General features: G+C 38.7%; 1 long non-coding RNA gene across 2 annotated transcripts; it reads right to left on the minus strand.

The window, feature by feature from the left end:
• Positions 1-1,143: 1,143 nt before the first annotated feature.
• LOC122565807 lies at positions 1,144-4,612 on the minus strand. 2 transcript variants are annotated; one of them, XR_006316280.1, is made up of 6 exons: positions 4,474-4,612; positions 4,059-4,386; positions 3,777-3,979; positions 3,281-3,384; positions 2,306-2,487; positions 1,144-2,203 (listed from the first exon to the last, which is right to left on the minus strand). It is a non-coding gene; the product is annotated as an uncharacterized LOC122565807 (long non-coding RNA). The 2 variants fall into 2 exon arrangements; XR_006316279.1 differs by having other exon boundaries at positions 2,583-3,384.
• Between the last annotated feature and the right edge of the window lie 9,223 nt (positions 4,613-13,835).

Below are 13,835 nucleotides of genomic sequence, written 5' to 3' on the forward strand. Positions count from 1 at the left end.
AAAAAAACAAAAAAGGAAAGAGAGAAAAAAAAAAGGTAAAAAGAGCCCTCGGTGGCAGCCGGTCCAGCGAGTTTTTGACCGTCTGGCGCTAACTGTTGGCCCCCGTACTACCTTCTCAGGTACTATGGTGCCGTCCCACACGTGGTCCCACTCCAACCGCATGCTCTTTCCGACAGAGAAACCCTTCCTCCTATCCTGGCCGCCCACAACTCGCTACACCGCGGCTCCCGGGTGATTTATGGGACATGCCGGAAACACAAAAGGGGGAGAACGGTTTCCAGCGGAAAAGAGCCAGGCAAAGGGTGGAACTGTTTTTGCTAGCCTGCGCCCAGGGTGCCACGTGCCGCATGGTCAGGTGAATGGGAGAAGACCTTGTTGTTGTTAATTAGCTTAGGATAACTTAGGGACGATTTTGATTATGCTTGATAGTGGTTGTTATGGAGGAGGGATTTATGAGTGGTTTATAAGACGACGTTATAAAGAAGAGTGGTAGAGGAAGGTTTATGACTTTATGAGTAGATTGTAGAACATAAACATATAATGACTTTAGAAGGTATTTTATGCAATTTTCTTGGGTGAATTTAGGGATGATTTTGGTGATGGTTGACAGGTGGTTGTTATGGGGAAAGGTCTTGTGAATGGTTTAGCAGGTGGAATTTTAAAAAGTGGTGGGGAAAGGTTTAGGATTTTATAGACAGATCATATCTATGTTATAAATATACAGTGGCTGGAAAAGGTTCTGGCACATCATTGTATTTGTTATAGCATCTACGCAGGTATTAATTGGTTTGGTCCAAGCTTATTAAATTTCATGTCATTTGATAGTACTGGCATGTGACTGAAGAAATTTGATACTCTAAAAATGAAATGTAGAACTTGATAAAAAAAGAATCTGCTTCAAGGTCAATACTTTTTGTGGTCGCTAAATGCCAATTTGTATTGCGTGGACTAAAGCTTCGTTCAGATGACCTAATCTACTACAATTCAATCTGGTCGTTTTGTTATTTACATTCAAGCAAGTTAAGATTACAATCATTTGACCGTTGTAAACTTGCTATTTGGCTTGGAATATCTTTCCAAGTTTCTGTATACGCTTGTTCTCATTAGCGATGACTTCAAATCGATTGAATCCAAGTGACTAAAATTAAATCTGCGCTAATCTGGAAGCATTAAAAATACATATATATATATGTCGCTTGATGAAGCAACATCAAGCAACTTTTTGCTGTTCCGTGTTTATTGAAAACTTTCACCAGTGTACAGAAATTATTTCTATGAGTTACTGTTCGTTGGAAATGTCCTGCAACACGTAACAACAAAAAGCGACAAAAAATTCCTCGTTGTCGCTTCAGTGCGAATCCAGCTGCAGATTACGTTGCTTCAAAATGTTTCTATAAGCTGCTGTTTGTTGGAAACTTTTTTTCTACTTATTTAATTTCTACTTTACAATTCGTCCAGCTGAACGTTTGGCAAATTTTTCCAACCTGGAAATGTCGTAGAAAAGGCAACAAGCAGGTTGCTCGGTTCACTATTTTTCGATCTTGTGTTTACAAATGGTGGAACTCTTGAGAATTGCATTTGCAATTATTACATTATTGCCTTACTCCAATGTATCAGTGTAATTATCGCATAATGGGCAATTTTTGTCCGCGTTTAAGAAAAGAAGACAGTCTTGTAGTTGCGCCTTTTCCTTTCCTATCCAAGCGTTGTTCTCTCAAACAAAGATCATATTCATCCACGCGCCAAAGAGTTAAGTTCCGTCTTAAGTAAGTCGAAAGATTCCAATATTTCCCTTCTCGTATTCCCGTATTCCCATTAAAAGGACGAAAATCTTGCTGGAGCGTTCTGCTATATTTAATCAGTCTCGATATTATCTTTCATCCTGAGCTTCCTCGATAAAACGAACGATCGTGGAACGCTGATGAGGAGGTGGAACGGCAGGAGGTAGAACGAACGGCCGTGAGGAGGTCGTTCGAGTGAGTAAATGGCACGTCAGCGTGAACTGCGGGCAATATCAGCGGCGAACGTCAGAAGGCCGGCCAACTTTTTTTCCTAGCGAACACAGACAAATTGATATCTACCCGCGCGGCGGTTTCGCGTTTTCCTGCTGCAGCAGCCTCGACCGCAGGGTCACTGACACACCGTGCCACTGTCTCCGATGGAACCGGCTACGTTTTTAGTTTCGCCTAGCCACGATTTTCCTCTGATCAACGGAAAAGTAGATACGTAAGCATTAGGTCGTATGAATGTGCATATGTACATGAAATGTTTCTTTTCTTCGGTTAAAATAAATAAAAGAATATACCTTTGGTTTTCCCATCGAAACTGAGTTTACCAATTCAAATGAGCCAGCCAAGTAAAACGTTATTGTCCTTTGGTTAACAAGTCTTCTGACTATCTTTACTGTCTTTTCGTTAAAGAAGTATGGCAACTATACTACAGGTATGGTTCCAAGCGTCGAGAGGCACACGTTTCCCAAATGCCACGCTGAAAATGATTTATCCTGGTAAAGAAACATTCCATGGATTCATCTTAACGTGTCAGAAATGTTAGATTGTGAAAAAATTTGAATGTTCAATTACCATAGTGATGGAAGTGCAAAATTTTTGAAAACAATCAGTGAATCTTGGTATTATTTAATTAACAACAATTAACAGACGTATACAAGCAAAATAGCTGCAGGATTTTCCTTTAATTTAATTCCTGTAGCTTCGATTTTTAAGAGCTGTATTTTAGACGGAAAAGGTGTAGCATAGTAGTTTTACGTTTGGAAGTGGTGGAAAATGATCATTGCTGAAATCTATAATTCTTATAATCATAATTAAAATAGAAATATCGAGAAACAAGAATCGATTGTGCTGTTAATTGAACATAAGGAAGTGTTTTGTAATATGACAACTTTATGTTCAAACATGATTGGTAACAGATAAAACTGAGGACATTTCGAAAAGTGGAATCGTCTAATTTGGCTTCTTAATTTCGAAGATGTTTAATTGTGCGTGATACACGAAGGAAATATTTCCAAGGAACTTATTTTCAGTTCACAAACTATTGGGTTTTCTTAAATAACTGAATGATGGAGCGTAATAAGTTCCATCTTATCTGAAACACAAACTTTCTCCGTTTCATGTCACGAACCTAACAGTCGCATTGAAGTTGGAATCCTTAGAATTATCGTTTTCTACATCGTCAATTATCGATAATAAGTTACAAAGGTGAGATAAAATCAGAATATCTGAAGGAGTGAAAGACAAACCATAGATTCTTGCGACGATAGTACCTGTCCCCGTTAAACTAGGATCAATCCACGAGACGCCATTCAATCCAATCGTGTACAAGGAAAGCAAGGGAAACTGGGTCAGCGCAATTTCATAAAACCTCTTCCTGCAACAGCAAACAACGCGATGTACTCGCTTTTATAACGTTGCATCGACCCACATTTCACCAGCCGCGTTTAATGCAGTTTTGGACGAACGAGCGGAACGTGTAAACTCGTGTCCATCCAGCGATATACATATTTTCTCTAAGATATTTCAACATAGATAGAAGTTTAGAATATATCCTTATAAAATTCCAGATTTCAGTGAAATACCAAAAAAGATAGATCGTTAGACGAATATAAGTTTGGTACGTCTAAATAAATCTGGTAAACAGTATAAGAATTAGTCAGAAGCTATGACTGATCAATTTCATAAATGGAAAAGCAAAAGAAAGATATTTAATGCAAATGTTATTTCTTTTTAAATTTATCGTGGAACTTACCACTACCTACTTACAGTATCATAATTTTCTTGTGAGTTCACGAGAGAGGTTCATATGGAAATATTGATATTCGAAAGTCCAAAGGAGATAATCTGTAGTAATCTCGAATCACAATATTCTGTATGCTGTCCGTTTAAAATAATCGAAATGTAATTGTAAAACTTCCCGAAAACTTCTCAGAAAATCCCTTTCCAGTCTTCCCAGTATACTCTTAATCCTGCAAAAACCAACATATTCAAAAGATTGCCATCACAACTGCAACTCAATATGATCCTCGTCCTCGCAACTACACTAACCTCCACCACCTTCGCTTCGATCCAGACTCTCCAACGCCACCTCCTTTTGCCGAACAACGAGACAGACTCGCGTTTCTCCTAATAATCCCAGCATCAAGGCAAAAAGAGCCGCCAAAGTGGTACTGGTTGCTCACAATAGCAAGCGTGTTACTTCCTGGCGTTCCTGTCGCCTTGCTCGAAGCGCGACCCTCTCCTCGTTTCTTCCACGCACAGCAGAGAGAGCGTGACACTCTCCTCGTCGCGACAGCACTGGCAGCACCGGTTTGGTTCCACCAAATCATCACTCCCCTCGGCTCATTCTCTGTCCGCTTACCCCTTCGTTCGTCGCCTGTGAATATTCGTGATTAGGAGAACGAGAGACTGACCTTTCTCTCTCTGCTTAATATCTTCATCTTTATTGGACGTTCCAGCATACCTCCTTTCTTGTTCCCGAACAGAGAACACCTCCTTCGTCGTTTCACGTTCCTCGTTTGGCTTCTTCGGTCGTGAATGTTCGGCCTGTGTTCATCCAACTGCGAAACTCCTGTTACTTATCGGGTTTTGTTGGCTTGTCTCTTGGTTCGTTAGAGGGAGTTAAGTAGCTTCTTAGGTAGCGTGGCACCCTGATACCATGGGCAGACGGACGCAGACGTGCAAGATGGCACGCCCAGCTGACGCCACGCAGACGCCGTCGTCGCCCGCTGCCGCCGTGGAAACAGGATCGCATACACGGCAATTGTTATGGGTTGTGGAGAGTCGAGAGATTGTGGTCGGCAGATCGAGTCGAGCTTTTGCTGCGTTCACTGAAGCCTAGTTCATACTTCATACCGACAGACAATTGTCCGCAGCCAATCGGCATACGTTGTCCACGGAAAAGCTGCTGATGTATGTACTAACATAGCTGGAAAAATAATTAGCGGGACAGCACAATGGCAGTGAAAGTACTGCACTGCTATATGGTTTTGTTTGTACACGTCACATTTTTGGCTAATATGCATGCCTATCTTTATGATTGCGTTGGACCTAGCAGAAACAACCAATCAATCCCGCGTTTATTTCGACGATCATCTTTTCAGCTCTCTATTGTACATTGTCTGACAATGTCGTGTCCGAGTGATAATGTCATCGACAAATAATCTATTTATTTACTTATGTAGACTGTTTGTTAGTTTGAATTAGGCTTAAGTTCACCTAATGTGAATGGGAGTTTGGCTCTATTTTTCTCAATTCCTTCGACTTTTGTTCAGATTTTGAGCCTTTGGTGGATTCGGAAGGATCGAGTTTGCAGTTGCGAGTTCGGCGTGGATATTTGTAAGAAATGTCGGAAACTTCTTGAGTATTGTTTAACTTCTGAGACAATGACTCTTTAGCGGTTTAGTGGGTTTTCGTTACGATTTAATATTTTTGATGGGAAGAACAGAGAAGAGGTTTTATTCGACGAATTTATTCGGCGTGACTGGGACGCGTGACTCGAGATATTCACAAGAAAACGTTTTAGGATTTTTAAATATCCAGTTTTTCCGATGATAATGATTTTGCAATACTTTTATAGCCTCATACTGCGATTTAGTAGTTTTCATAGATTCGAAAGGTTCTATTCGCTGGGTCTAAAAGAACGTTAGTTTTGTTGCATCGAGGATCGGCTAAAAACATCGAGTGGATGTATAGAGCGGCGTGTTATCGCTGATGATAATGACGTAGCGCTGATATCGCTGATTGTTCGTTGCAGCTGAATCGCCGCGTGATTAAGGGAACGGATTAGCGCAACTGCAAAGCTGATTTGCTGGCGATTCATGTTTTGTCGGCTGCGAATTCGGCCTCCGTTCGTTTCTCGGTGCGATAGATACTCTTTTATCTAAAGAAATACGTACATAAATTCCAATTATCGCTGTAATTTAACTTTTACGGAATTTCGTGTAATATATTATCTTTATCTTTATCTTCCTCTGTCGCTTTCGTTTACGCGAACCAAGATAATTATATCAGTTCACGTATATACAGAATATTTCCAACAATTTTTACACAAATTGCATAATCTATCTTAAACGAAGATAAGAAAACATGTTATATAAAATTTTTCCCGCAAACTTTATTATAACTTTATATCAGGTCGTCCGAAAAGTTTCTTTCGTTTTACAAGGAAATAACGGATGCACAATATTTTCCGTTTTATATTATTTTATCGAATTTCGTACGATCCGTTTTGTTCTATCAAAGTAAAGATCACAACGTTCGACAGATTAGGTTTCATGTTTGTATAAAGATGCATCGTTGTAAATGACGTGTCTGTAGAAGAAAGACACTTTTCGGACAACCTAATATTTTAGTTATTTTTTAGTTATTCACAACTTTACTATAAAGCTGTAAACAAATATTGAACGCAGAGCGAAACACAGACTTGGCGAAGGATTTGCATCGTAGAATACGAAAAGTCGATTGTATTTATTTTATGCGCGTAAAAATTCAGTTTCTGTTCTGCATTTTGATCGATAATATTGCAAACGCTCCTTATATTTCAGCATTTAGGTAACAGCACTGAACTTTAAACGCTGCAGATTCAGGAAGTAAATGTTTTAAATTACACTGGTTCTTGTAAGGTTGCTTATCGTATAACATATCAATTAACTATAAGCGTACGACGAATATATTAAGCTGCTACGCGTTGCATCGCATCAGGCCCTTCCAGTGATTAATTATATACAAATTTCAAGGACACTGCCTAACACTGTAGAATTTTTGTCGGACGAGCGGAGAAATTGATGGGGAATGTTGCGTGTTCGAGGAAATTTTACGACGAAAACGTTGTCGAAAAGTTGCGTACAGGTGCTGTAATACCGGTGATTCCGCGGTAATTCGACTTCTCGATGAAAGGTGGATGCGATGGTGCGCTCGGTGAAAGGCAAATTGAGGAAGTGTCGACGAGGTGTGTGCTTCGAATGAAACGAACAGGATGGTGAGATTGTATAACAGAAATTTTCGACGAGACGAATTTCGGGGAAGATTGTCTCGACGACAGGCTATGATTGGAAAGATTATCCGATGGCTTGAAGACTTCAATTTCCAGAGCCTGTAAAACTGATGAGGCAAGATGATTTTAAACAGAACAGTTTTATTTCATAAGGAAATACCTTCTATAATCGTATGTTATTACTTTCATGTCGTATTATTCAATTACAGAAAATTGTAGGTTTTCATTTTTCATTTACCTTTATCAATGAGTCCCTTCCTTCTTTTTACGAAAATGTACCTAGTCGCACGTTCAAATTAAATTCTATTTATCCATAAATTAAACCGAGTCTACGAATATTGTCACTTTTTTCTCTCGAATTCGGAAAGATAGGGGATTTATCAAAATTCCAAATTACATTTCTAATAAATGTATTTAGTCGGCAATGATTAATTAAGAAAGGTAATTGATGCTAGTAAACCACGAGATTATTAAACTGAATATACAAACAAGTGTTCAAACAGTAAAACGTACAACCTACACTATATCGAGCATCCAGATATTATCTTGAAAAAGTTCACCTAGTTATTGAATGAATTTCCTAGAAAAAGGAAAATGGTACCTGCACAATTTCGAAGGATATCGTACCACAATTTTTCGGACCGAATTCTTCTAATCATTGGCAACCATTCAAACCATGAATATAATTAAAAAAATCTACAGAATCTACGTCACATCATGTACTTTTTAACAAATTGTTGACGGTATACTGTGACATTGATCGGCCCTCAGTCTTCCCACATTTCTGTAAAATATGTGTATTTCTGTCCATAAATCTTCGAGACTTGTCTACTTTAATTGGAATAATTATTAGAATTACATACTTTTGACATTGCGTGATTTCAATATTTGATGTTAATATCAACTTTATTTCACAATACAGATTACTTCATAGCATAAAATCGTGCATATTATAATTCGCCTGAATAATTTGAACAATAAAATGGCAAATAAAACGATAAGATATCAATGCGGCAAATCGTGCCTGCATACATTCTAACCATCATTTTACCGAAAACAGGCAAGTGTCCGATGACCTACGGATGGAGTGTACATGAGATATGTATGAAAACAATGTAAATATGTTTGTCGGGGTATAAATATATTACAAACAGTTTACCCTTAATTTTCACGGCGAACAATGCGCACGACAACAATGCAATCACACAACAACGCTCGGTCGTTCTCAACGTTGGGAAAATGAAAAACGGCGAGTCTCGTCTGGCGTGGAAAATATTAAGCACCCACATCTTATTTCTAAAACGATCTTACCAAAACCACCCATTGAAACGTCATCAACGAGCCGAGTCCCAGAACCACAGAACCTACGTCGACTACCCACATCGCATCCCCGAAACGAACCGCGCCGACAATCAATGAATCTCCCCCAAAAAGTCTCCCATCTCGGACGAACTACCCTTTGCTGCTCCCTTCATCAACCCCCTACAACCATCGTCTCGCGATCTCGCGACGAAGAGTGATCAAAGGGAGGCAAGGTTTGGGTCATTAATCATCCGCGGATAGTGAAGCGAGCAATAGAGGGCCGGCCGAAAATGGCGGTCGACACGCATCGAATTGCTGAAACTGCGTTCTGGTTGCCTCCCCGATTGGCCGATTCGCCCTTGGCACTCACAGGGGTCGAACATCGTCCGTTTCCTCAAGAAGCGTCGCCATCCTGCGGCGAGCTTTCGAAGCTCGGCTGGATGCTTTGCACGCACGCGTTCCGCGCAAATCAGTTCGCGCGCGCGACCAGCCACCCCTTTTCGAACACGTTCACCCTTGGATCATGCGTTCAAGTTAGGTTAGGTTCTCTAGGAGCATTGCGATACAGGGTTGGTACAGCAGTGATCGTTTAACCCTTTCGCCCCTTGATTTTGCGTTACTTGTATTGTTTGTATTTATCGTATGTTTACACGTAGTTACGATTATATTTTCGTAGGTAAAGTGCGCATGCGTATGGAATTTTATATTCCTCGTGAACATAGCTAGATAGGATTTTGAATTATTCGAATATCTTGATAATTTGACTATTGAGTTATCGATGGAACGCGGTCGATGGAGATTCGTTGGAATTTAACACTGCCGCGGTCCTTAATTATTTTATCGGAATTTCGCTTTAGTTTTAGCGGAGAAAGGGGCTTTTAACTTTTCGAGAAAATTACACATGCGAATACGATTAGAGCGATAGAACCTAAGTAGAGATTCGATTCTCTTATTAAATATCGTAACGAGTATGTTATGTTCCAAATATTTTATATATGCTTACTATGTGTATTTTCGTATTCTTCAATTTGCTATAAATTGATACACATTCGTAGTCTGATCTATTTTTTGGTATCAGTAAGCATTTGAAAGGAAAAATATGATTATCGTATATGATCGAAACGATAAACGTTCAAGCGATAGGAAAATACAATTGGAAACGGATCGGAGATGATCCAGGGGATGAAATTACTGTAATTTTGGGAATGTGGAGCTGCGATTTTATCGACAGGGAGAAATTATTCGAGGGGGTTGAAGTAAATCTCGCGGTGGAAAGCGAGGGCTCTGCTTGCGAATACGAGGAGGGGTGGTTTTGACGAAAGGTTAGGTTGGTTTGAATTGTTGCTATAGGGTGGCTGCGAGAAGTTACAGTATCGGATATTGAAAGATGGGGTGTCTTGTGATGCGTGTAAAAGAAGTTGAGAGAATTGGCTTCGAAGGGTGAATACTACGATATTGTAATGGTGAGGTAATTTGACTGTTGAGGAATTTAATGGGTCGAAGGATGAAAAGATCTGAGAAAGAATTTCGGGATAAGACTGAGATTCGGTTTCATATAGTTTGAATTTGAAATTTAAAAAGTTGAACTATGAATTTCGCTATTTGAATTTGAATTGAGAATTTGGCAGTCTAAGTTTGAATTTAAAAATTTGAATTGTGAATTTGGCAGTCTGAATTTGAATTAAAATATTTGAATTATGAATTTGACTATTTGAATTTAAATTGAGAATTTAACAGTCTAAATTTGAATTTAAAAATTTGAATTGTGAATTTGCCTATCTAAACTTAAATTGTGAATTTGGCAGTCTGAATTTGAATTAAAAGATTTGAATTAAGAATTTGACTATTTGAATTTAAATTGAGAATTTAGCAGTCTAAATTTGAATTTAAAAATTTGAATTGTGAATTTGCATATCTGAACTTAAATTGTGCATTTGGCAGTCTGAATTTGGATTAGAAGATTTGAATTAAGAATTTGACTATTTGAATTTAAATTGAGAATTTAGCAGTCTAAATTTGAATTTAAAAATTTGAATTGTGAATTTGCCTATCTGAACTTAAATTGTGAATTTGGCAGTCTGAATTTGAATTAAGAGATTTGAATTATGAATTTGACTATTTGAATTTAAATTGAGAATTTGGCAGTCTAAGTTCGAATTTAAAAATTTGAATTGTGAATTTGGCAGTCTGAATTTGAATTAAAGGATTTGAATTATGAATTTGGCAGTCTAAATTTGAATTTAAAAATTTGAATTGTGAATTTGACTATTTGAATTTAAATTGAGAATTTGGCAGTCTAAGTTTGAATGTAAAAATTTGAGTTATGGCTTTGAAAATCCTCATTGGATCTGAAATCTGCGAGTTTCTAATTTGCATTTTAAAAAATCCAGGTGCAAAATTAGCAAGGTTATTAAATGTTTTATTTATTTGTTCGCTAAAAGAATATATATACATAGGTAGTATATACAATATATATAATTTGTTTCAATTATACCTAAATTCACTTTCACTCTTCATTCAATCATTACTCTTTTCATCATCACCTGAAACTCAAAATCATTCCACACGAGATTATATTATCTTAACTAATTTTTAAATAAATAACTATTATTTAATAATATAACGTTTCATCATTTAAATATGTTATAATCCTCAAACCCTCCCAGCTCATATCACGAATAATCCTTTCACGTATGTGTGTTCCATCACACTTATACCGCCATCATAACATACGCTGATAAAACAACTCATAAGTAAACGCAATTTCTCTTCGCTTACAATTCATCCCAAAGTCTTTCAGCAGTCTATCTGCATAAAACTTGGTCGTGCAATCGCCGAAAGCAATCTCCAGCACGCCGAGCGTACTTCCGTCGTCTCAAACGGCGCTCTTCCCCCCATTTCCGGTATCCGTTCGTAGAAACTTCTCTCGTATGGATTCGATCGTCATTTCCATATCAGCCACGACGATCGATCGCAAACACGTGGTACAACCCTCTTGGTCCTCGGGGTGTGTTTCACACACTGGGTGGTCGAAAAGTCACGCAATCCGTATCCTAATGGTCGTTTCAATACAGTTTGCGTGACATTTCAACCACCCGGTATCGTAGGCAGAGAATCCTCGTAGTTTCTTCAGCTTTTTAACATCCTTACCAATTAATCGTGTGTTTTGGAGCTTCTTCGATTGAAACTTTGCGCTTGTACAATCGAGTACACCAAACATTTACGTGTAAATCTGTTGATACGATTTATATTTCCTGGAAGGTTACGATGACGATTTGTTTAGACGATAGATAGAAGAATCTTTCTCTTGTAATCGTATTCAAAACATTTGTAGCTTTTTCATTTTGTCAGAGAACTTTTTCGATTTTCAAATATCTCAAGATATTTATTGTTAACTATGCTCAACCCTTCTCTACGAGTAAATCATTAACAATTAGAACTGGTTTCGTGTAAAAGATAAAATTCAACACTAAGACTATCGACTTAGATGTTGTATACATCAATCAGTGTCATTCAAATGATATTAATTAAATAAATAAATCCATTTACTTATGTCTGTGTCTAAATTAAAGGCAATATTAATTTTGGCAAAAACAACTGTATGTTCCAGCTGCGAGAAAAGAAAATTCGAAATCCGTCATTCTGACGGATTTGATAGGTCCACTGTTAAATAAACAGTTTCCTACATTGATATCTAACAATTTTCAAATACGTATCTACTTTTCAGCTAACTAATTTCCAAATAAAAGTGATAAAAGTAAAGGGAAGTGAAAACGAGAGTAAAGAATACGATTAAGAAAAAGAATCGTTAATTCTCAAAGTGGGCTTGGAATAAATGCCAGGGAATAAATTATGTGGTAATTTTCTGAATCAGAATCCGGAGTTTGGTCAATCGTTAGCGCGAGCTTTCATTCATAAAATTCTCGAACATTCTGCGCAAGTTCGACCGACATACAGCGGACTCTCTTTCAACCGAGGGTGGCTTGTCCGCGTTGCATATTTAGGCTCTTTCCCTTTCACTGGATCATTTCCCGTCCTTTATGAAGCAAACTACATTTGAATAATGTATAATCGTTTTACGATGAATTATCCACTTCTATTACATCTACGTCTAACTCTTTGAATCCATTCTTAATCAGCACATAACCATCTAAATCGTCTTTTTCAGAAATACCATTTCGAATGCGGCAGTTTAAATCACGCTATTTTACAAGTAACTTTCTCGATGCTGATGTTCGAAGTTTCAATTTTCATTCTTCCGATCAATTTCTCATTAAATCATCTGAATCCTTTCAAAAATCTATCAAATTCAATCACACTATTTTCTAATCAATTCCTCGAATTTTACTTTCAGCTTTTTATATTTTTATTATTACGAATATTGAAAGTTTGTTCGAACATAGACAGTGAAATGCGTAGCACCATTCATCGATTGTTTCAACCTTTCCTGGCAACCTTCGCCGACTTGCCGTTACGTGTATTTCGTGGTTGTTAGGAATTCTGACGCCAAACGAAAGGTTTAATCGATTGTGCGGACGAGACGTTTCGCCGACGTAGCAGACATATTAAATAATTGCGTATTAAATCGTTTGTTTAACCTCCTGGCACAATGTAAAATTGTTCATCGGCCATTCTTACGAGATTTCTATAACGATAACATCTGTACAAATTCGCTTACTATTATCCACGTCACTTGTACGATTCTCCAACGACTATCCACAAATACAAGAAAGAAAGAACTAACAAATTAAGATACAAAGGCACTTTTTTATCTTAAGATAAGATTAGAACACAATTTCTATCGCATGACGAACGATCCTTTCGTAAAATCGTTGCCACGTCTCTGGCACCCTTCCACTAACCCCATTCCACCCTTCGATCCTGCCAGGCTGCCAAACAGCAGTTCACTCACGCCATTATCAAACCGCCAAACTCGATTCACAAAGCCGGGCCACCGTAACCAATCACAAAATCCAATGTGGACAATTCGAAACGCAACGATCACCTTGACTCGTCACCGATCAACAAACTACCAAATTGCCTAAATTCACCGTTGTTCTCACTGTTCCTTGGAACAGAGAGAAAGGGAGGCAGAGAAAGTTGGTCGAAGGGATACGTCGAAGCGAACACAGCCACAGCTCGCGAAAATTCCGAACGAAAACGAAAGCAGATCGTACGAACAGCCCCTTCCACCCCCGCGAGAGAGGTGCACGCAGCGCGACCGTTCCATCTCCCATAGACCGGCCGAACGCACCACAGATTCCCGGCACCACCGTCGACCACCCCTTTCCTTCGCCGCCCTCATCCCCAACACACCATCTTCCATCCCTCTTCTGTTCGAAATACTAGCAAACAGCTTTGTGCGTGCACGCAAAACCAGCGTACCCGATGGTTATGCCCATGGTGAGCCACCACGTGCGCGCACGCGTCCCCGCTGACGCAACACGTACGCTGACGTAACGAGAAACCGACAGAACCGAGGACGTTTTATCGAGTGGAGGTTAGGACGACGGCCGGTTGCGCTTGCG

This window comes from Bombus pyrosoma, linkage group LG3, assembly GCF_014825855.1.
Source record: "Bombus pyrosoma isolate SC7728 linkage group LG3, ASM1482585v1, whole genome shotgun sequence".
Lineage (NCBI taxonomy): Eukaryota > Metazoa > Arthropoda > Insecta > Hymenoptera > Apidae > Bombus > Bombus pyrosoma.